The following is a 23915-nucleotide window of genomic DNA, read 5'->3' as shown; positions in this document are numbered from 1 at the left end:
AGAAAGAGATAGAAATAAAATAAGCAATCAAGGAAATTAAGGAATATTAAGGAATGCTGTTGCTTTGTAAAAGGGTAACAAGTTTCAGCTCCCTTGAAAAACAGAAAGATAGACTTCTATTAGTTCTGTTAACTTCAGTCCAACATGATAAGAAGAAAAGGAAACTAGAACAGGATATGAAGGTCTCAGAGGGTAAGAAGAACTTTAAAACTAGCTAAGTTTAAAAGAGCATTCATGCTGACATATTTTATTATTAATCTTATTACTGTATTTGCTAGCAAAGGCAAACTCCAAGAGAGGAAAAAGTTTGGAGCACAGCCAGAATGTTTTTATTATCTTACAAGGAGGATGGAAAAGAGCTTTCTATGTTCCTTGTTGTGTAAGATACACAAGGGCAAGGACTTTGTGTTCTTCTTTATTCTGTACAGCTCTCACCACAATGTCAGTTCTTAATAAATAATAAATAAAATAATGAATTGGAGAACATATAAAAAGATGAGTGGGGAGGACATACTAAATTATTCATAAATGTTCCCAACAATGTCGCTTTCCAATTAAAGTGTCATCTTATCCTCTCTGTGGGAGAGACAAAAACCTACATCTCACAAATGTGACAGCACCAAGAGCAAAAGGATTTTGTCATATATTAGTACCTAGGATGTGATAGAACATCTAGAGCAAGTTTTCAGGAGTGAAGCTTTTCTATAATTATCTTGCTTTTCCAATTGCTTTTTTTTGCTTTTTTTTTTTTTTTTTATATATGAAATGACTACAACTTGACAAATATTCTATTTAACAGTTTGAACAAATACTTAAAAACTACTTAATGTTTCTCTTTTTTTAGCAATTCATGATAATCAGAAATCATGTCAAAATTAATAGCAGCTACCTGCCAGGACCTGCCTGGTAATCTACTACAAATCTACTGACTTAGGTTATAAGAGACTTTCTTTCCTGCCTTTGTCAACTAGGAGCAATATGGATGCACTGTCAAGCTGTGCAGTCTCATTTATGTCCATTCTGTCCAAGGCTGGCTATATTCATACTGTAGATTACATGAAATAAAGCATGACTCATTTCACTAACCTTTGTACTATATAGTGCAGACCTTCCTAAGGCCACTGTCAAGACTCCTGCTTCTTTTAGACATGACACTAATACCAGCATAAACTATACAGCAAAGGGCTGTACTCTGCATCTCTTCCACTGTTTAGTGCTCTCCTTGGTTCCTGCAAAGACAGCAAGCAACAGGGTAAGAAGAAAAAGCAGCTGAAACATGTATGTGTTCTCCTAACCCTAAGGATATTGTTCAGAGTTGTATTTTGTTGCTCTTCTCCAGTGGTTCTATCATGCAGCATTTAGTGTGGTTCTCATAATCACAGCACTGGGACCCATGAAGCAGTATTACAATAAACATCAAGATTGTTGTAACAAATGGTAAGTTTCTTGCTATCAGAACCACAGAATTTGAAACAATGAACTCTGGAAGACTCAGATACAAAAAACAAAACAGAGCAGTTTGAAATGCTGTTAAAAACTCACGACTCTTAAACATGTCTTACCCTCACAAAGGCGATGTAACTTGGGCTGCCAGTAATTCGGGAAAATTTCCAAGGGTGGATGACTGTGGGAAAAAATAGATTTATTTTTTTTTCTTTCCCCTGCGTAGGAGATTTGGACTATAATTTGAAATTTATTAACAGCAATGGTGTGCTCATTTGTGTGTACTCCCTTCCTTTACAAAGAAATCTCTTCTGTGTCAAATTGATTAGTTCATTATATAGACAAGTATGTGTAGATCTGCATAGCCAGGTGAGAAAATAACACTAATAATAGTTAGATTTCATTGATAATAAGCATAAAAAACCTGTTGACAAATTTCATTTATTTTACAGCTGAAATTATTGAAGGGATCGGAGCATGTAATAGATAAATATAAAATGTTATGGAGAGCACATTATGCAGAGTACTTCCTGGATCCAGTTTTTTATTTCTAGCTGAGCTGGTTTCTTAGAGCATACTGCACAGTCATTTAATTCACTTTCATGTCAACAAGCTTTGGCTTGATAAATTAAAACAGAAAAATACTGGGTAAAGTACTGCAGTTCTGCATGATTCATTTTGCAGCAATTTTCTCAAGGCTGCCTTAAGAATGACCTACTACCTTCTTCATCTTCTCATCATTTTCCCATTTGGAAAAGTCTGAGCCATATGGTACACTGGGGAGTAAGTGGTCTGAGACTGCTGCATTCAAAGGCCTATTTGCATTCAAACAATCATAACTATCATAATCACCACCCTCCTGCAGACAAGGTTAACAGTAATCTATAGAATAGAGACGTCAGTAGTAAACTTTTGTTAGAATAAATATCAAGTGAATTGTTTGATTTTCTTTTTACCTAAGACATAAAACAAAAATTGCAGGTTTTAGGGGCTACTACTGAAGATTACTGCTGAAAATATGAAGCTTTAAACCTTTTAGACCTTAATGGTCAATGAAAGACATCCTTTCGTATACATATTTTGGATTACTTTATTAATTTCCTTCTCCTAAAACTGAAATACAGCTGTATATCCACAGACTCTGACAAGTTAGATTAATTTAGCAATTATCTTGGTAGTCTAGCCTAGGATTTAAAATCCAAAAGTCTGGAGAGTTAATTTTTAACAGAGAGAAACAAACCTAAGAAAGACACTAACTGTTAATAACTTCAGGTCCACGTTAGTCAGTGCAGTAGTATAAACGAGAAATCAATGCAGGAATTAACAAATAATACAAAATTTCAAAATCTAATTTTCATAATTAGTCTTTGTTTCTATATGAAATTCAGAAAAGTTCTGTGAGAGAATAGAAAATGTTGGGGTTAGATAAAGTGAGGTAACAAGGAAACCAGTGCTGTCACTATAGACAAACAATTAAAATGGCAGATCATATAGAAAAATAAGAGACAAAATAACTTCTCTAAAAGAAAGAAATTACTTGGCATCTAAGAGAGAATTGATAATAATTATAGTGAAGAAATAAAAGAAGGAAAAATTAGCTCATCATACATTATGTACATATACTATGTACTACTGAGTGATAATAACTGTTACTATTTGCAAGTTTATTAAAACCACTGGTTATATTTCCAGTGGTACAGTAGTTATATTTATATGTGAGCATATATGAATGCATGTATTCACACATATGTTCTGCTTCAGATGAATGGCTGATGTCAGTACTAAAATGAAAAATGTCCACACATGATTGTGAAATTAATATGCAGGAATATTTGAGAAGTTCCTTTTCTGTTTACATGAATGCTTTAGCATTTCAATATTTCAAATCCTTCAAATGGGTTATAGTTCTGTGTTTCTAAAATGCTTTGCCTCATGAACTGAAGGAGAAATTTTTTAACATATATTTTGCTTCTATCCATATCTATTTGTAATGTTCATATTTCTCATTGCATTCTGTACCTATAGAGATTTGCCAGACTGGTAAAGGTGGCTTTAAAATAGATTTGTTGGGAGAGGGGGCACAGACCCACCCTGACCCTATCAGTTAAATACCAGCACCTCGAGTGAATGCTCAGAGCAATGCAGAACTACTCCAGCTGCTCCAGTCAATGAGTCAGCTTCATTCAGAACCCGGCTCAGATGCTTCTATGCAAATGCCTATTGTATGGGGAATAAACAAGAGGAATTAGAATGATGTGATGGCTTCCTACAATGGGGCTACAGAACTGATGGATAAGGGCAGAGCAACTGACATCATCTATGTGTAATTGTGTAAAGCATTTGACACTGGCCTGCATGGTGACCTTGTCTCTAAACTGGAGAGATGTGAATTTGATTGATGGTCCACCCAGTGGATAAGCAACTGGCTGAATGGATGCATGCAGAAAGTTGTGATAGATAGCTCATTGTCCAGGTGGAGACCAGTGCCCGGTGATGTCTCTCAGGGGTGATTGTTGGGACTGGTCTTGTTCAACATCTTTGTCGGTGACATGGACAGTGGGATTGAGTGCACCTTCACCAAGTTTGCTGATGACACCAATCTGTGTGGTTTGGTTGATATGCTGGAGGGAAGGAATGCCATCCAGAGGACCTTGACAGGCTGGAGAGGTGGGCCAATGCCAGCCTCACAAAGTTAAATAAGTCCAAGTGCAAGGTCCTACACGTGGGTCAGAGCAACCGCAGGCACACCTACAGGGTGGGCAGAGAAGTGATTCAGAGCAGCCCCGCAGAGAAGGACTTGGGGGTGTTGGTTTATGAGAAACTGAACATGAGCTGGCTTCAGTGTGCACTTGCAGCCCAGAAACCAACAGTGTGCTGTGCTGCGTCACTAGGAGTGTAACCAGCAGGTTAAAGGAGGTGATCCTGCCCCTCTACTCTACTCTTGTGAGACCCCACTTGGAGCACTGTGTGCAGTTCTGGTGTCCTCAGCATAAGAAGGACATGGAGCTGTTGGAGCAAGTCCAGAGGAGGGCCATGAGGATGATCAGGAGGCTGGAGCACCTCCCATATGAAGATAGGCTGAGAAAGTTGGGGTTGTTCAACCTGGAGAAGAGAAACTGTATGGAGACCTCATAGCAGTCTTCTAATATTTGCAGGGGTCCTACAGGGATGCCGGAGAGGTACTCTTCATCAGATACTGTGGTGGTAGGATGAGGGGCAATGCATTCAAACTTAAACAGGGGACATTTAGGCTGGGTATAAGGAAGAAGTTTTTTATTGCAACAGTGGGGAGGCACTGGAACAGACTGCCCAAGTGGATGTGAATGCTCCATCCCTGCCAGTGTTCAAGACCCGGTTGGATGAGCAACCTGATTTAGTGGAAGGTGTCCCTACCCCTGACATTATCTTAAAGTCCTTTCCAAACCTGTTCTACAATTCTATAATTCTATGGACTCACTTATGGGATCTGGAGTAGTGAATTCTGCCAGTGTAGTAGATAAAACTAGATAAAGCTTAGTAATCTTTAAGCAAACTCCGAATAAAACCTTTGCAAATTTTAAGCCTTTTTCTGAGGCTCTTTTTTCCCTTCCCCTTCTCCCTGAAGTCCTGACTGGCTCAGTGAATTGCTAAGGTTTTATGAAGCCTTTCACTCTGGGTCACTGGTTTGATTCAAGTCTAAGTCACCAGTGAAACAAGAGTCATTACCACCAGAGGATCAGTTTGTGCTCCCTTAAAATGAGTTGGTGGCTTGAGCCAGTTTCCTTTGAGGCAAGAATGATAAGTACCTTCACAGCTGACAGTCTTTTTGTGCAGTCTTAACCAAGATTGGACCCATGGCCGAATCACCCCAAGTCAGAGAGAAGGCAGTCAAAGCTCCATTACAAAATGTCCAGCAGGTACTTTTCTTCTGTAGAAAAGATTTTGTTTTCCAGAACTATTCATCTCCACTGTATTCATGAAGAGCATATGTAAAAAAAACCTCAATAAAAACTGATATGACTATAGTCATATTGTCATTAAGGAAAATTTCTGAGAAAGAATTTATCTTGCCTTCTTGCTGTTATTGTTCTCTGGGAATGAATACATCCTGATTAGGAAAGAGAAAACAACAACACCAAAAAATTATTACATCACAAAAAATTGTCAGGACTCTGAAGGAGACATTGGGTTTGCTATAGCCTATAGGGTTGCCTCTGCATTGATGAGTTAATCTTTATTTTTTAATGGAATTATTTTTTCCAATAATATTCCTCACCTACAAGTGTAGTTTTTCACTTCCTGTATTCTTTACAAGCAGCTTTAGTAAGTCAGTACTCATGTTTGCAGTGTCCTATACGAAATGATGGGCAAATTCTGGTTTCTTGAAATCTCTTTTTGACTGATAATGGAACTGTACCTGTAAACTAAAGGACATCTATGAAGTGATGTAGTTGACTCAGTATTGGTTCTGCTTCTTAGATTAATCGTTTTGCTATATTTATATAATCCCCATCTACATGGTGTCAGGTCTAAATTATTTCTACTTCCTTTTTCTATCAACATTATTGCTTTACTTATAATAGCAACATAGCTAAAAATGCTTTTTATTTCAGTCTAGTCCCATTTCAAGAAACTTCAGATGGCAAAAGATGCAAATTTACAAAATAAAGAAATCTCAGCTTTACCAAATAAGAAAGCCACTTTCATATGAATTAGTATTCTTCACCTGACCTTGGTGAAATTCAGTCGTATTATTTCCTTAAAACAGCATGTCATTAGTGGCTTCGTATTTTCCTTTTCCAGTCCTCCATTCTATTAATTTTATTTTTTTTTGGTCAGTAGCCATGCAAAATATATCATGAATGTAAAATGAATACTTTTTTTGCATATAGGATTCTGTATATCACAAAATGAACTTCTGCTGTTCATCAGGTGCTGGTTTTGATATGAAAGTACCTATAGCTTAAGCTGACTAGTGCTCCTGTGCTCCAGCTCATTGTCTGAAATAACAAAACTGCTGACTGCTGTATTTCAGAAACAACCTGAAGCCTCTTATTCTGAAAAGCACCTATACATGTAGTTACCTATACATATGCGTAACTCTGTTCTGTTCAGTATAACTTCCCATCGTCAAGTGTCAGTTTGATATTTAAATGGCTATTACTCTGGGTTTTTTAGTTCTGGTCAGTTAACTATTAATTTAAATAATTCATTGGGTATAATGGGAAAAACATATAGTCCATGCCACTCTTGATATCTGCATACAAATATCTGCTTCTTAAATTGGAGCTTATAAAGAGCAGCCCATTTTAAACTACCTACACCTCATGGTAAAGTGGGCTTACTCAAAAAATAGCTAATTCTGTTGTAAGATTTACATATGGTATGCTCCAATTGGATGACTGACAGGAGATGTTACAATAATGTGCTATTTTATCAAATATATTTTTAAGTTATTATTCTAGTGAATCATTCTAAGCATGCTACTAAAATGTAGGAGGAATGGGAGGGAGAGTTGGGGGCTCATGTGTAGAATTAAATTTTGCCCTCTGGAGAAATCCCCATGACTGCACACAGTTCAAAACCTGCTAGGGTTGTTCCACAACCAAACACCTGATGCACTGATCAGTGTCAAGAGTGGAAGCAGGGAAGAGCTACAAAATGAGACTGGAAAGCCTTGATGGTGTCAGCTGCTCTTTAACCTTGACTCAGCAGTGTGAGTATTAAAAAGAAAATAGAGAAAGCAAGAGAAAAGCAAACAAGTAAATAAGCAAGCAAAAATGAAAGTAAGACAGCACAACAGACCTGAAAATATTGCTCCCTCCAGAAAACAGCTTTCTCCTTTCAGCTGATGAGGTCTTATTTATCTTTTATTAATAAATCAGACTATCAGAGCAGTCTTGTAGACACTAGCTATGGGATCTACAAGAGGAAGAGTAAATTTTTTAATTCATTGAAGCAATAAAAATACTGCTGTTTAATTATTAAAATATTTGTTATTATTTCTTATGTTTTTAGGAGAAAACTAAGACTTAGTAAAATCTACCTCTTTCTATAAGCATTTTGGAGTGGTGCTGCTGTTCATTCATAGGAAACTTCGCAGAAACAGGAAGAATAATAAATTGAAGACTTTCTATAAAAGAACAATATCAGCATATATTGCTCATGAATCAGAAAGATTGTTCTTAACACAAACACTTGGGAAGCAGACACAGAAGCCTGTAAAACATTATTCAATGACCAATATTAACATAGAAAAGAAATTTCCCACTAAAAGTGCTGTGGCTAATGATTTAAAATAGTACTGCTGTCCTTTGAACTCATATATTTTAAAACCAAAGACATTTACTGTTGCATAGTTCTCCTTTTGGAAGCTCTCATTAAATACTTGATGTTAAACACTGGTGTCAAAGGTTAAGAAAACACCCCATGAAGTGAGTAAACTATGTATTCAAGTAGTCCTCTTTAAATTATTAATTTATGTTCATGTTGATAATAGCTAAATCTTTCTAGATCTTTCATTCATACTTTGGTAGAAATACCACAGACTAACAAAGTTAGGCACAGTCAAATGTAGTTTAATGGAAAATTTAAAAAAATAATTAATACCCATAAAATGAGAGAAGCAAATAATGCAAATATTATTAAATTAAAAAGTTAAAGCAATCTCCCAGTTGTAATACAACAACCTGAGATTTACAATTTTGACTTCTGGTTATTTTCCCTTGCTTTTTGTACAATGTGGTGTCTGCATCTTACAAAGTTAGTGAAAAGGAATCCAACTATACATGTACTGGGACTGGGAAAAAAAGATGTAGTATAAAATGAAAACTACCTGAAAACTTAGCTGCAATATACAACTGAACTGAAGTGCAGTATTTGTGTATTGCTTGCGTTAGTTAAATTAACTTTCTATGTTGTTCCATCTTTCTTTGCCTCTGCATTACTGCATTTCACTGGAGTGGAAGAACAAAGGAATTGAGCTGTTCTTCTTTCAGTGTGACTCTTTTGTCACAGAAATCAAACTGAGCTTTAAACTTTTGAAAATTCAGAGGCTTATTCCAAACCAAATCTCCTTGCAACTTAACTGCTTCTGGTAATGGCAGAGTAGTAATTCAGCAGCTGATCTGGTACCTCTTAGTCAAGGTTACACAAGCTGGATGCCAATCCGCAAAATAACGTTATCAAGCTTACATTAAGGTTTACTTTAAATGGACTTTCCCTTTAACCACTGTCAAGCTTAACACTGACTAGCAATGTTTCTGGAGCTCTGTACATTTATAAATGCCTGCACCTGACAGAGGAATCACACCGTCCGCAGAATGCCTTTGAAGGATCCATATCACAGGAGATGGGAGGAATTCCAGGGCTTGGACAGAGTATTATGTTGTCCAACTAGCCCTGCTTGGCAAATTATTTCTTCAGCAACTGTTCTAGAAACAATTCTTCAGCCCTTATAATAAATGGGAGGACTAGATCACAATTTCATTGTCGTGAAATTTGATAGGGTATTTGATATCATCCTTAGCATTTAATTAGGTTATTTTTCCAGAAAAAAGAGATCCAGGGCACCCAGGTCCAGATTTGTGGTTCACATTCAGTATACTGCTTTTAACTACGCTGTAGCATCTCGAACTGGTATTACACATCACCCATCCCTATCTGTCAGAAGTTGTATCAGTACCTGTTGCAGCTCTTGCATCTTCTGGATGAAAAATCTCAATGTTTACCTTTAGAATGTCAGTCCTTCCGCAATCTCAGCAGTCACAGTCCTGTTCATCAATTTGTTCTCATCTGCCCTGGAGCTGTGCTCAGAATAAATGAAGCAACCAGGACAATTTAAACACAAGGAAGAAGGTATAAATTCATCTGCATGTTTTGCTTCACAGGCCAGTTCTCAAAGGGATCCTTTCTGCAGTGATAACACTTGACTGTGATTTACCATTTACATCTTGTGTGGGAGGGACTGGCATAATTTTGATAACAGATTGTCTTCTCTGCTGAGATTAAGAATGGTAGAATTTCTCCCCTGAGGTGACTACAACGAGGCATGAGACCAAACCAGTGGCATGGGCATTGCAGTTCATTTTCTATCCTGCAGTAACTGCTGTTTTCAGACAGTGATATGGACAATCCATGGTGCAAATTAGGAAATTGTTCTTATTATCAGTGGCGGCCATCAAGAAGACTGATTGCCATCTGTAGACAGCAAAGATGCAAGGAAGAAAAGGCTAGGCTTTGCTGCTCTACGGCAGGCAATAAATTTCTGGGAGAGCCTGAGACAACTTCCCACTGCCTATAACACTACTGAAAGTTTTCTTTCCATAAAGACAGCATGCTTTTCTTATGCTTTGCCTTCAGGCTGTGTCACACACTTCTGAATATCAAACCCTAGCAGTTTGAATATGCTACTGAATAAATTACTGTCTGAGTTGGCCTGCTTATTACAATATTTGTGAACTGATCACTAAAGAGCACAGCAGATAATCATCGTAACCTTGGTCTCAATAGGTTAATTGCTTACAAATTATTTGGAAGACAATATTCTCTGATAACAGTTCTTACATCAGAATTATTTTATTTCTGGAAATAGGTAAAACATTTGCTTATTTTGGTGACATGGCTAGCAGAGCAAATATTCTACTTTATTGCTGATTGCTGAAAATAAGTTGTTAGTGAAGTACTAAAAACATTGTGAGAACAAAAGAAGTCCTACTATCAGTGACTTTCGCAGTATATCCACACAAAGAGCCGTTGGATTAAGACTTCTAAATCCATGTGGGTATCTGAAAGAAACCCATGGATGCAGAACTTCCTGTCTCTGCTCTACAGTCTCTGCTATGGCAGCATGTTTCAGGGCTCCCAGAGGGACTGATATATAAAGGTGACTAATAAAAAGAACTGAAAAAAGTTTAAGCTATGAATCACTTTTGATACTAACTGTATGTTGTCCATGCCTGGGGTATTGAGTGGCTATCTACAGGTAGTGACAGTAGGAACATAAACACACACTATCTATCATCTATCATCTATCTATCTATCTATCTATCTATCTATCATCATTTATCATCTATATTTACCTACCTATATGCTACCTGTACAGAGGAAAGAGTACCTTAGAAACTGTACTCTACCTTAGCAATTAGTACCCACATTGTTATTAGTACCCCACAGCTGGACAAAACAAATAAGTGCTGAGTTCTGGAGCCTGCCTGCCATGGTAAATGCAAACACACGTCCTCCCCATCTGGGGCAGAAGCCTTTGGCATGGGAAGCTTTGTTTCCACTGTGGTCTTTGTGTCTCTCCTCTTGCTGAGTAGGAGCACAGCCTCCAAGACTGCCAATCCAGCGTGTACTGAAAGCACAGCATTCACTAAAAAAATGGAGAGAAAAAACATTTTCCTTTGATCTACAATCTATGCTCTGCCCTTTCTCTGCATATGCACCACATAACAAAACACATCTAGAACAAGCTCCTTTCTGTTCATAACTGTGAGCACGGGTTTGATAATCCAAAAGAATGAGCAGCTGGGACACAGGTGGGTTCTACTTCACTAAAATCACAGTTCTTATTCACGGGCTCCATTGACGCTTTGCTTGGAACATTTTCTGCAAAGTCCTTCTGCCTTTGTGATTACATTGTTGTGAGGTTTAAAAGTTGCTTAAAAGTAGGATACTCACAGGTGAAAAGCAGGCTGGCTTTTGTCTGCCTTTTTATCACAGCCAGATCATGAAATGGTGATGAACTTCCACACTTGCATGTTCTCTTCCATCAGAGCTGGAACTGGGGAACAGTTGAACATTTTAAATGTTTTCCATCAGTAGGCACATATGACTATAATTATTGATCCTAAACCATAGATTTATGATGCAGTATTCTAATGCAAACTGTGACTGAAATTTCATTTTGCTGTTGTAGAAAGAGAGGGAAAAGGGAAAAGTGGAAGTTTTTAGGCAAACATAATTAAACCAGGGAGCACTGGCAAAACAGCTAAAGGTAATGGATAAGTAGCTGCTATCCTGTAATTATATATTAGGGTATTAACGATCTCAGAAATGGTTTACTATTCCATCACTGACTACATTTGAATCACTGAATTAAAAAACAAAATAAAATAAAACAAACAAACAAACAAAAAAAAGCCAAAAAAAACCCCCCATCTAATTTCATGACGAGTCTTCAAGGTTATTGGTATGCCTGCTTTTGGCTCTGTCTCAAAAGCCTGTCTAATTTTCCTCACTCTCTAAAATGAGATGTGATCTCAAAAGAGCAGCTTTTTGACATTTACATAAGCACACATCGCAAGTAAGGTAACTTTACAGAGAAGCTCACTAGTGCCCAAGACACAGTATGTCACTGTAAAAGTACACTTGAAAAATAATGTACTTGGAAAATAGAACAGTTGTGCTGCTATAGGGTCATTTGTAAGTCATGTTTATGGGCATTTCACTGACAGAAAGATATTTTTATTCCACTGAAGTGGAAGTTAATTAAGGGTGGAATCCTCCTAGGAAAGCAAAAAATCCTGTAAAAGATTCTGAATGAAAATTTTCTCATTTCACAATCCAAAGCACATATCTAGGAGCCACGTGAATTACAAATGTATCTAGATGGTGAATGTGTAAGTATATTCGGTATGTGTGATATCAATGTCCTTTTCATGCACAGACTTGCATCTAAAAAACCAACAATTCACAAGCTGAAGAAAACATCCATTTACTAGTATGCAAAAAAAAAAAAAAAAAAAAAAAAAAAAAAGGGACTTTTTTGGTTTAAAACAATTGAGAGAAAGAGAAGGGGGAAAATCCCCCACAAAACCTAGCCTTCATTTTATAAACCCTGACATTTTAGAAAGTTGGGACTGAGACTCTTTTGTATAGATCCCTAATTTGTTCATTTTACATTGTCTGAGCAACTAGATTAAAAAGCAGTGTAAAATGCCCAAAGCAGTGTTTGTCAGCAGTTCTTTTTTATTTCAAAGCATCTGAATAGATGAAGGCTAGTACTGTATTTCAAAACAGACAGGAAGGCTCTTGTTGGCAGCCGTTGCTGCAGAATGAATACACGCCATGAGTATAGACCGTTTGTCTGCTGATTACAGCAGACCCCGGGGGAGCTGGTGTTAGCTCTCATTTTCACTTCTTTTTCTCTCACAATGTCTCCTTGCTGTGGCAGTCCTGCCTCCCCTACTCCTCCTTGCCTTCATTCCTCACAGCTTTGAGTCAATCTGACTTGGCAGTGGTATATTTAAGACACTTTTCCAAATTAAAATCAGACTAGGATTTTTGAAATGTGTTGACTTGCCTTGAAGGTTAACACAGAGAAGAGAAAAAAAAAGAAGCTGTTCTCATTTGGTATTCAGCACTGATCATAATGAACGTACTTGGTATTCATGTGAATCTCACATGTATTTCCATAAAAGTGCTACTGTAATTTAACACTGGTACTAAAAACACTAGGGGGAGAGGGGGAGTTTAAAAAAAATGTCATGGAATAAAAAAGGGAACGTACATTGTGTCTGTGCAGCAACTGCACAGTTTGCCTGTTATCTTAATACTTGATTTATAAGATTTGTCTCCCATCCCCCACTTATTTCCATCGAATTTTCTCAGAGAAAAGATGAAATATTCATTTACTGTACTATGTATGTAGCTTTATGATTCAGTACTCCCAAGGGCAGTGGTGATGCATGTGCTACCAAATTGCATAAATTTTGCACACCTATTTTCTCTGATATCCACCAAGAAATGTGTACTTACTGCAGTAACCTTGCATTACTTATTACTTTGGAGAGACTGAGCATGCTGTGCCAAGAACGTTCAGTAGCCTGCTGTCTCATTTTTTTTTCTCACAGTATTTTAAAGGGGAAAATATGTGTTATGCTCCAGCAAAACATTTTCTGAGATTCCTAATTCATTTTTAAAATAGGGTAAATGGCCATATCTCAATATCAATAGACTTCAGAGTAACACGCAACTACACCATTTGAGAAACATTTTTTCTGATACAAATTTGACTATTCTTCCAATTTTCTCTTTGTGCACATCCTGATTGCTGTTGGCAATTTTTTTCTTTTTCAATAGCTTTTGTTGTTGGAGCAACACAATGAATGACAGCTTTAAGGCTTAATTATGGAAAATATATTCCCATGTTGCTCTTATAATCATTCTAGAGTCAAAGGGTGTTTCTTTCTACTCTTCAGTGATTTAAATACTTAAAAGTTTACTCATCTAAACCTTTATCAGAGAGCACTATCTGTGCCCTAAAATCAGGAACTGGTTCCTACTTATCAGGGCAGCAACTGAGTCAGAGAGCTGCCAAAGGTGGGGTGGATACATGGATATCAGGAGCAAGGAAGGATGGGGTGTAAATAAGGTTCTCTGTTGTTAAGCAGAATCGCATTTTTCAGCTTTTTTAAGATTTCTTGTTTCCAAAGGAAAAGCTTAAAACTGAAATCGTGTCTGCCTATTTTGATTACCCTAGAAAAACATGCAAAGATCCTGGTATCATGTAAGAAATATGGGATACATTCACATACACAGGGAAGCAATTCCCTCAAAGTCCTTAATTCCCTCTCTATTCAGAGAAAAGATGCTGGACATCTTGGAAGCTCCATGATGGAGAATTTGTCCACTTCAGTTAGGGTTTGGGAGCTCAGGCTTGTCACAGCAGGTCTCTTTCTCACACCCTCCAAAAATGTCTTTCCTCATGTTTTTCCATGGATTTTTACAGAAATCTTGTTAGGTCCTCATGAGGGACCAAGGCAGTGCTTGGACACATGATGTAAGAAGACTAAATTCTGAATTAGAAGTGATTGAAATAGAGAAAATACTTTAAATCATTGACTATTTCATTGTTCAGCAGCATAGGCATGACATGAGATGGAGCATCATGTTATGATATATATTCTGCTCTGCATAATTCATGATGAGTTTGGCCATTTACATTGCATGGAGGAATAGACAGGGGAATATTTGTTATGTGACCTGAGCCACTATGTACCTGTCTGCATTTTGCATACACAAGTAGATGTTTAAAAAATTTCCTTTTTTCTTTATTTACATGGAAATCTGTTATTAAAAAAAACCCAAACATAACTACAGCCAGTCTGGTTGTGGTGACCTGGGGAATAGGTCTTGATTTGGAACAAATTATTTTTTTGGCATGATTTTACAAGCCCCAGCTGTATTTTAGCAGCCACTGAAGTTAAAGGCACATTGATAAGTTTTTCCTAGTAGATACTTAACAAAAAGGAGTGAGGAAAGGTGAAATACTTGAAAATGAAATAGACCCCTGCATCTGAAAGAGGGATACAGCAATGTGTTACTCTCTCAGTAGTTCCCTTTGTCTGAGAGCAAACTGAAATTACAAGACTAAGGTGGTGAAAGCCTGCATGAAGCCAGGCTTCACATATTTCTTGTTCAGATTGGAAGTTCTGATGACCACTCTTGTAGTAAGACAAGAGGATAAGTAAGCAGAGATCATTATGCATGAAAAATTACAGGACTTCTGACAAAGGCCTATTTATCCTATACTGAGGTCTTCCAAGCATCTATGATCAGAACATATACTTTTACCATAGCTTTCATTGCTTTGCTTATGCAGACTTTGTAATTAAATTACTTTTCTGCTGTGACTATTGCACTATGAAAGAGAATATGCCTTTGCAGACTATATTACAAATGCTATTCTTTAATACATACATAAGAGATATGTCATGCACAGCACATCATCTGAAGTTTTAATAATAGAGATAATGAAAATTAATTGCTCATTTATAGGATATTTTTTCATTTTTACATAAACTGAGGTAGTCATCTTATTGACAATTCTTCTACGCTGTTACCACTGAAAGTAGTACTCCCCTTTCCTTGTCCTCCACACTCTCTTGTCAGGTAATTTTCAATACAGCACTTTATCAGCTGTGCTTTTTTTTGTAGGGTTATGTGATAAACGAGTTATTTTTAGGTAGGAAGAAGTGAATAGGCAAATGCTGAAGCCGACACTGCTAATTGGAGATTTGTCTATGGAAACACAATCAAAGAACACAACTGAAAAATTGCAGCAAGTCAGCTTACATTCCTCTTTCAGACAACAGTCAACAGTAAGAAATGGCCTCCTCACATTCAAAATTTTGTCAGCACACTTTCCCTTTCTTTGCCTTTGTTGTGAAAAATATATTTGCATTTGTTCACTTACTGTATTTCATGTGATATTTGACAGTTTTCAGCTGAAGACTGTTAACATGTTAAAACACACTAGCTTCATGACCCAGTATAAAGTTATCTGATCAAATGCCATCCTTACCCTATATTATTACTGCAAATTAGTCTGAAAACATCCTTTCTGATATATGAAGATGTAAAAGTCAGTCTCCATCTAGTTACTAAAAATTAAATAGCTTCTAAAAGAAAGATGTCTTGATGCCTAATACACAGAAGATGTCAAGTATATTATGCTGAACTACAAATTTTCTATCTTGAAAGGATATATGTTTGATTTAATGAAATTGGGAGGAGAAAGAAGAGAGTGATTCTAAAAGTAAATCAACAAAAGAATCATTTGGTAATTAAAGTGATTGAGAAGGGGTTACTTGAGCCTACAGACATACATTAATGTTCTTATTTTTTATTTATGATCAGGGATCTGAGTAGGAAGATCCTTAGATTTTGACTGGGAGACAAATTAGGTAAGAGCATAACACAGTTTTGAGAAGACGATGTGTTAGCACATTCATGGATCAGAGCCTTAGTAAGAAGCAGCAATTTTTCTGCCAGTGTAGCCGTGTTATATTTTAAGAATTTAATTGGTAATTTAAAGAATCAGGTGTCCATTCAGTTCTGCAGAACAGAAGTGTTGCAATCTGACATGATACCTTGACCTCTGGTGTCTTGGCATTAGCCACCTTACAAAGCAATGGCACCCCATGGTAAGCAGAGCTGTGTTATACAAACATGCACAGTATGGGAAATAAATGGGAAGAACTGGAAATCTGTGTGTGGTCACAGTGTCAGGATCTCACTGCAAGTACTGAGGTATGTATGGTGGGATATCTCACATGAAGGGAATGTTGTCATCTATAGTTACGTACTTTTTAGAAAGGACAGATAGAGAGGTGAGATGGAATTGCTCTTTGTGTGAGACAGCAACTGGAATGTCTCAAGCTCCACCCAGGGACAGATGGGTGAGTAAAGAGTCTGTGGGTAAGAATTCAATGACAGGCTAATATAGGGGACACTGTCCTGGGTGTTTAGTATAGGGCACCTGATAAGGAGGAGGAAGTTGATGAGGCCTTCTATGAACAGCTCGAAATAACATCATGGTCACAGGCCCTGGTTCTCCTGGGGGACTTCAACCATGCAGAAACTTGCTGGGGGCACAACATGGCCCAGCACACACAGTCTAAGATGTTTCTGCGAATCACTGAATACAACAAGTGGTAAAGGAGCCAACAAAGAAAGGTGTGGTTTTAGACCTTGTACTTACAAAACCAGGAAGGACTGGTTGAAGACGTAAATGTTATGGGGCAGCCTTGGCTGTAGGGATCATGAGATGGAACTCAGGATCCTGCATGGGGGAAGCAAACCGGTAAGCGGGATTAGAACCCTAAACTTCCAGAGAGCTAATTTTGGCCTCTTCAAAGGCCTACTTAGAGGAGTCCCATGGGACAGGGCTTTAGAAGTGAACGGAGTCCGAGACACCTGGTTAGCATTTATGCAGCTCTTCCTCCAAGACCAGTGTATCCCTGTGTCCTGAGCTCAGTAGTAGCATTCATTTTTCTCCTTCTTGGTAGCTGGTGCAGTGCTGTGTTTTGACTTCTGGGCTGGGAACAGAGCTGAAAACAATGATGTTTTGGTTTGGCCAAGGACTTTGTGAGCCTCCTGCTCTGCCAGGGAGGAGGGAAGCCTGGAGGAAGCAGAGACAGGACACCTGACCCAAACTGACCAAAGGGGTATTCCATACCACAGCACGTCATATCCAGGATGAAACTGAGAGTTACCTGGAAGGGCTAGTGGACTGCAGGGTTGGAGGAGGTATCGGTCAGTGCTCAGTCGGGCTGCGGGGTCGAGTTATCGGTCGGCTGGTGGTGAGGTTTTGTATTCTGTTCCCTTGTTATTTCCTTTATCATTATTATTGTTGGTGGTAGCAGTAGTGATTTGTGTTATACCCTAGTTACTAAACTGTTCTTATCTCAACCCGTGGAAGTTGCATTCTTTTTGATTCTCCTCTCCATCCCTCCGGGAATAGGGGGAAGGCAAGAATGGGGGGAGTGAGTGAACAAGCTGTCTGGCTGGGTTTGAAACACGACACCCTGTGATGAAAAAATCAAGCAAAAGGGGCAGGAGACCTGCTTGGATGAGAGGGAGATCCTAGTAAATCTCAAACTCAATAAAGAAATTTATGGGATGTGGAAAATGGACAGGCCAAGTGGGAGGACTATAGAAACATCACCAGGGTATGCAGGATATGATAGACAGAAGGCCAAGTTCCACTTGGAATTGAGTCTGGTAAAGGACATCAAAAACAACAAGAAGGGCTATGATTCTATGATACCATCAGAATACACACAAATAAGAGATAAATGTGAATCATATTTTATAATAATTCATTGCTACTCTTGCTATACTATTTAAAATTATTTCAGCCTACACACAAAAGTGAAGATTATTAGTCTGCATAAAAGTAACAAGTTTTGAAAAAGAAAAACTTTCTTGGTGAATTCATTTTCCAGTCCAGAATATTTGAACCTACAGAAGAGATGTGAGCAAAGGCTCTTTTATTTCTGGGAAAGCAGTCTACAAGAGGAAGTCCTGAAACACCATAATATTTGCCATCTAGTTTAATGATCTGAAAGTCTGTGCTGAATCAGAGGTAGAAATGTTAAAGTAATTACCTGGAATGTCAATTTAATGAATGCCTAATATGTGAAAGCATTATTTCTGTAATCTTTTCTATTGCCCAATTTATCATTGTTATTGTTCATTTACCTATGTTATATAGTTCTGTCATGAATTATATTCTCTAATATTAATTTTTCTTCAACATGGCTTGTTAGATATCTAGTGAAAAGATCCTTTCTGAAAAGAAACCTTTACATTTGGGAAAACTTTTAAATATATCTAAACCATAAATCCATTCATGTCTTGCATTTTTTGGAAAAATTGCCATGCTTCTTACTATGATTATTAGAAATATTTATATGAACAAGGACTATTTCTTTTCAACTTCTCATTTTATTTGAAAGCATGACAATGTTACTGAATTTATGGGTTCTGGTAACCAGTCTCACACCCCGATTCTGCAGAAAATTATCTGCATCCATAAATTTATTCACACTAATAATCTCTCAGTTGCTTAGCTGAAACACAAGATTTGTGATAATGTGCATAAATAGGATTACTGACAACATCTAGTCCTAATACAAGATGTTCGTATGATATAAATGCAGTACTCTTTCCTACATTCAGGGGTTAAACAAATCAGCTGGTGGAGATAATGTGCCTTAATAGGACTATAAGAAAGGGCAAAGAAACTCCATGTCTCAATATGCTGTGACTCAGATACTGTGTTTGGAAGGAGAAAGTTGAAAGAAACTGCAGTAACCTTGAATGTTTGTTTGAGAATGGCCATATAACTTCTGAGTTTACATTCTTTTGTGATAATGTTCTATCTAGCATTTATAAAACCACAACCACCATCATCACCCTCCTCCCCTGTAGAAGCCTTGAACTGGAACACGGATAATGAATTTTATGGTAGGCATCTCAGTAAAGAGTTACAAAATCATAGAATCATAGAATCATAGGAAAAGACCTTTAAGGTCATCAAATCCAACCTTCACACCAGCACTGCCAAGTCCACCACTAAACCAGGTCACTGACAGCCTCATCTACACAGTTTGTGAGTACCTCCAAGGACGGTGATTCTGCCACCGCCCTGGGCATCCTGTTCCAATGCCTTTTGGGGAAGAAATTTTCCAAATATCCAATCTAAACCTCCCCTGGTCAGCTTGAGGCTGTTTACTGTTGTTCTATTGCTTGTCACTTGGGAGAAGAGAACGGCTTCCACCTCACTCCATCTCCCTTTCAGGTAGTTGTAGAAAGTGATAAGGTCTCCCCTGAGTCTTCTCTTCTGTAGACTGAACACCCCCAGTTCCCTCAGCCTTTCTTCATCAGACTTGTGCTCCAGAACCTTCATCAGCTTTGTTGCCCTCTTCTGGACCTGCACCTCAGTGTCTTTCTTATAGTGGTGGGCCCAGAACTGAGCACAGGATTTGAGGTGCAGCCTCTCCAGTGCCCAGTACAGGAGGGCAATCACTTCTCTGGCCCCGCTGGCTGTGCTGTTCCTGATACAGAAAGAAAAACATATTTCTGTACATTTGCATTTTAAGAGTTTACCCAGCTACTCAGTTTGAAATGGATTGATGAGTAGATGCCAAGAGGTAAGTAGGCAAAGTGCAACTTTTAAGACAGTTTCCAGTGATTAAAATGGAATATTCATGAAACAACAACCAGGACAAAACAGCAAGAAAAAGGGTGAAGATGACAAATGTTTTGACATCTGCATGGTTCTTTTTCTCTCATAGACTAGCTGAAGCATGGCCAAACACTGGTCTTATGGTAACTGACCTGACCTCTACCTTCCAGAAGGAAATCAGGGCATACTTATAACTGTTCTCCGTTCCAGTGGTGTAATGTTTTCCCAGGAGGACCGTCCATATCCACAAGAAAGTAAGGGAGATTAATCAGTCAGAGAATCAGGGACTGTCTGGTACATTCCTGAGAGGGAGAGAGATTAGATCTTATTCCTGTAAGATAATACTACCAATTTTAAGATTAAGGGCAGCAATAGCGAGGCTGTGACAGGAGGAAAGATCTACAACAAAGAACATACAAGCCTCTTCATGAGGTGGAGAGGAACAATTTTACAGATGTGCACAACTGCTGACTGGCATTTCTTGGCAAGATGAATTCTCTTGCAACCAAACCCAGCCCAATATTATATTTATAAAAGGACATGCTGGTGAGTGAAATGTTGGTGCAAAAATTCACCAAGATCAATTTCTCCCTTTTGTGGCAACTATGGCACACTTCAGGCCTTGGTTATATGCTTCATCTGCTTGGCACTCTTACGCAACTCATGAGCAAAAGAAAGCGAAATTTAAATCTTCAAAACATTGATCTTGCCTGTAAATATTCTACTCAGAGCAAAAATTCACAATCCAGAAATGTGAAGGGTTTCACACACAGATGGGACAAATAACAGCTTAGCAGGAATTGTTTTAGTCCTTGTAGAGTACTATACCTCTAATAAGTGAAGACATACCGCTTGAATGGAATCATATGATAATCACATGGTTATATTTTTTGATACATTACATAGTTCTTAAGTCTAAAAATAAAAATGCGTTAAGAGCTTAGGCTGTCCATTGTATCAAATAAAATCCATTTAATGCCAAGAAGTGTGTCATGCAGATCAGATCCATTTATACAAGATTGTACACTATGAACCTGGATCAAATGAATGAACGGCTTTCTCATTACTTCATCCTATTCTGCTGTCTCTTTTCCTGTCCTTTGTAATGCAATAGAGGACAGCTGTAGCAGTGAAGTGAATATTAACTAACCTCAGCGCCTCAGCAGATTGTGACTTTAATCCCTGCAAATACCACTAAAATAAAAATTTAATTACAGTCAGTGTAGCTCTGTTAATGCCTGAAAAATATTTAACAATTAGTGGTTGGCTTAATTAAGCAAACTGCCTTTCACAAAACAACCTGAAAAGTTTTTCCCTATTTTTTTATCCCTCAGACTAATTAGTCTGATGTAAGCTTACAGCACTTCATTTACTGTTACTGAGTGCTGCATTACTGGTCCTGTTACTAGGGCTTAACAATTTTTAATGGAGGAGAAATTTTTAAAAGAAAAAAATAAAGATTCATTGAGCACTAATATCCCTTAAAAATAAAAAATGCTTTATAGTAAGCCAGGAAGTTTTGTTAGTTATTTATTCCTATGCAATTTCATAGTTAAATATCCCAGCTATGATCTTTATTTACATGAGTTTATTATGTGTTGACTAACGAGTACAGCCATGTTTATCAGAGGACATTGTCTTGCACATCCAGAACATACAAATGTAATTATATTAAAGTTTAGTGAAAAGACAGCCTACTATGGCCTTGGTATTTGTTTTGAAAATTTCTGATAAATAGTCAGAGCTGCAATGTAAAAGGTGGTTCACAGCTGACTTTGACAACTAAATCTTGTTCTTTGAATTAACATGACATTGCTTTGACCTTGCTTGTTTGTGCTGTTAGTGTACAAGATCCATTGCTCTTGTTTCTGTGGATTTTACTGAAGTTGCATTCCTGAATACTTATAATTAGAGCTCTGTTTGTTTTCTGAAAATACAAACATTGCAAGAAATTCCTGTAACCTGTGGTTTGAATCATAACGTTGCCATCCGGTATCCTAGAAAAAACTTTGTTCAACAGTTGAACATTATTTTGGTATTTGAAATACTGATTTGATAACAAATGTCTCCATTCTGTACTGGCAAGTGTATATTCAACTAACAGTGATTAACAATGGCGGTAGATATTTGCCTGAGGACAGTTAACTACATATATTTTCAACTTTTCAAACTAAAGTCTTGTAGTTCCTACCTCTACAGCTAATGAATACAAAATTAGTCACTACATTAAGAAGTGTATGAATACGTCTTGGATGAATTAGTGTAATCATCTTAACAAGAAAGGGTGAATTCCCTCAATAAGGACCACTATCTATACAAAAAATAAATTTTTACATCTTCTTTATCCTTAAAAAGTTACAATTCATGCAACCCAAGGCAATACCTGGAAATTCATAATGTTCATAATGTACTGCCAAATATTTTGAAAAAACTTTATCGACGTTGTACATAAGTTTATCACACCCAAAATATTTAGACAAGTAGGTTATGCAGAACTAGCTAGACAAGTGAGTAAAACATGTTCAAGAAATGAGATTGACTTAATCTAAGTATACGAAACTGAAATATAAAACTGTTTAAGACTATTTTAAATCAGAATGTTTTATCCCTTTCACATGCCTCTCTATCACTGGGATTTACAGGAACATTGTCTAGCTGACTGCTTTCTACAAAGGATAGATATTATTCAGTATAGCTGAATTGTTTGTTTCAATTAAATAACTGTTTTGCCAGTAACAACTCTCTTTTGTGATAAAGACAAAACAAATAAGAAGGAAATCAATGAGAAACAGAATGTATGAAAGAAAATGAGGCATAGTTTGATACAATTCAACATAATTAACAGCCTCTGCTTCTGGGCTCATGATTAATTGAGGATGCATATTAAGTTACCATTCCTAATACTGGAGAGGTAGTCAATTGAAGTCATGGTTTAAATAGTAAATGTTTACTGAAAAATGCAGAGAAGCACCTGGCAACTTCATAAATCCTCTTCTGTAATTTAACTTATTATGAAGGCAGAAAAAAAAAAAAAAAAGCAGCTACATTGCAAAGCTGAGAAAAGTGTAAAATTTCTTTCACCTAACCTAAGAAAATATGTTTTCACTCTCTTTGCATGACATTTAGGTGGACTTCAAATGTTTTAATCTACATCATGACATTAAGTAGTATTTGTCTGTGAATGTGTGCCTGCATTACTGTTAAGAAAATGTTATTTCATCATCAAATTCCATTCTTTCAGTATGTTTGCTCACTGAAGAATGCATGATGTTTCTCCTTAATGGTACAAGTAATTAACTTATAATGTTCAATTATACATCTTTTTTCCAAAAGCAATAATACTTTTGGGGTTTTAGGGTTGGGTTTTGTGGGGTTTTTGGTTGTTTTTTTTTTGGGGGGGGGTAGTTTTTTGTTTATTTAGTTGGCTTGGATTTTTGTGTGCATGGTTTTTGTTTTTTTCTTTTTGTCAAATGCTGAAGAATTTCATATTGGTGTAATATATTTAATGGTCTCTGAATTTCACTTTACAACATGTGTTAAATAATAAGCAAAACTTGATCTAATTTTATTTACCTCAGATCCACTGTGACAACTTTTACAAGAGCTACATTCCACTGTTTTCATTAAAAGATCATGGTACAAGCCTTAAGCTACATTTTGTACTAAGAAATGCACTTATAAACCTCAGGATTAGAGCTTAGAAGGAAGTTCATGAAATAGGATTTTTTTCCTGCTTTTCTCCCGCTTGAGCTATAATCATTACAAAGCTGCATAGATTTCAAAGTTGAGGACAAAAAAACTTGGTTGTGCATACACATACTCACATATGTAAATACTTAAAAGTGAAATCCTGTGTTCTATAGTACTCATGATGCTCTTGTTGAATTTAAAGGGGAGCATATGTGTATGTCTGAGGAAAAATGGTTGTCTATTCCCTATGCGTACTGGCATATCCAAGTCTGTGATCAGAAGCACAACTTTTGTAAGTTAGCATAGTTGTATTAACTCATTATGC

This window comes from Neopsephotus bourkii, unplaced genomic scaffold (genome assembly GCF_033783945.1).
Source record: "Neopsephotus bourkii isolate Nb327-2 ecotype Australia unplaced genomic scaffold, CSIRO-AGI_Nbou_v1 NB_256, whole genome shotgun sequence".
Lineage (NCBI taxonomy): Eukaryota > Metazoa > Chordata > Aves > Psittaciformes > Psittacidae > Neopsephotus > Neopsephotus bourkii.
Note: the sequence above shows the minus strand (reverse complement) of the source record.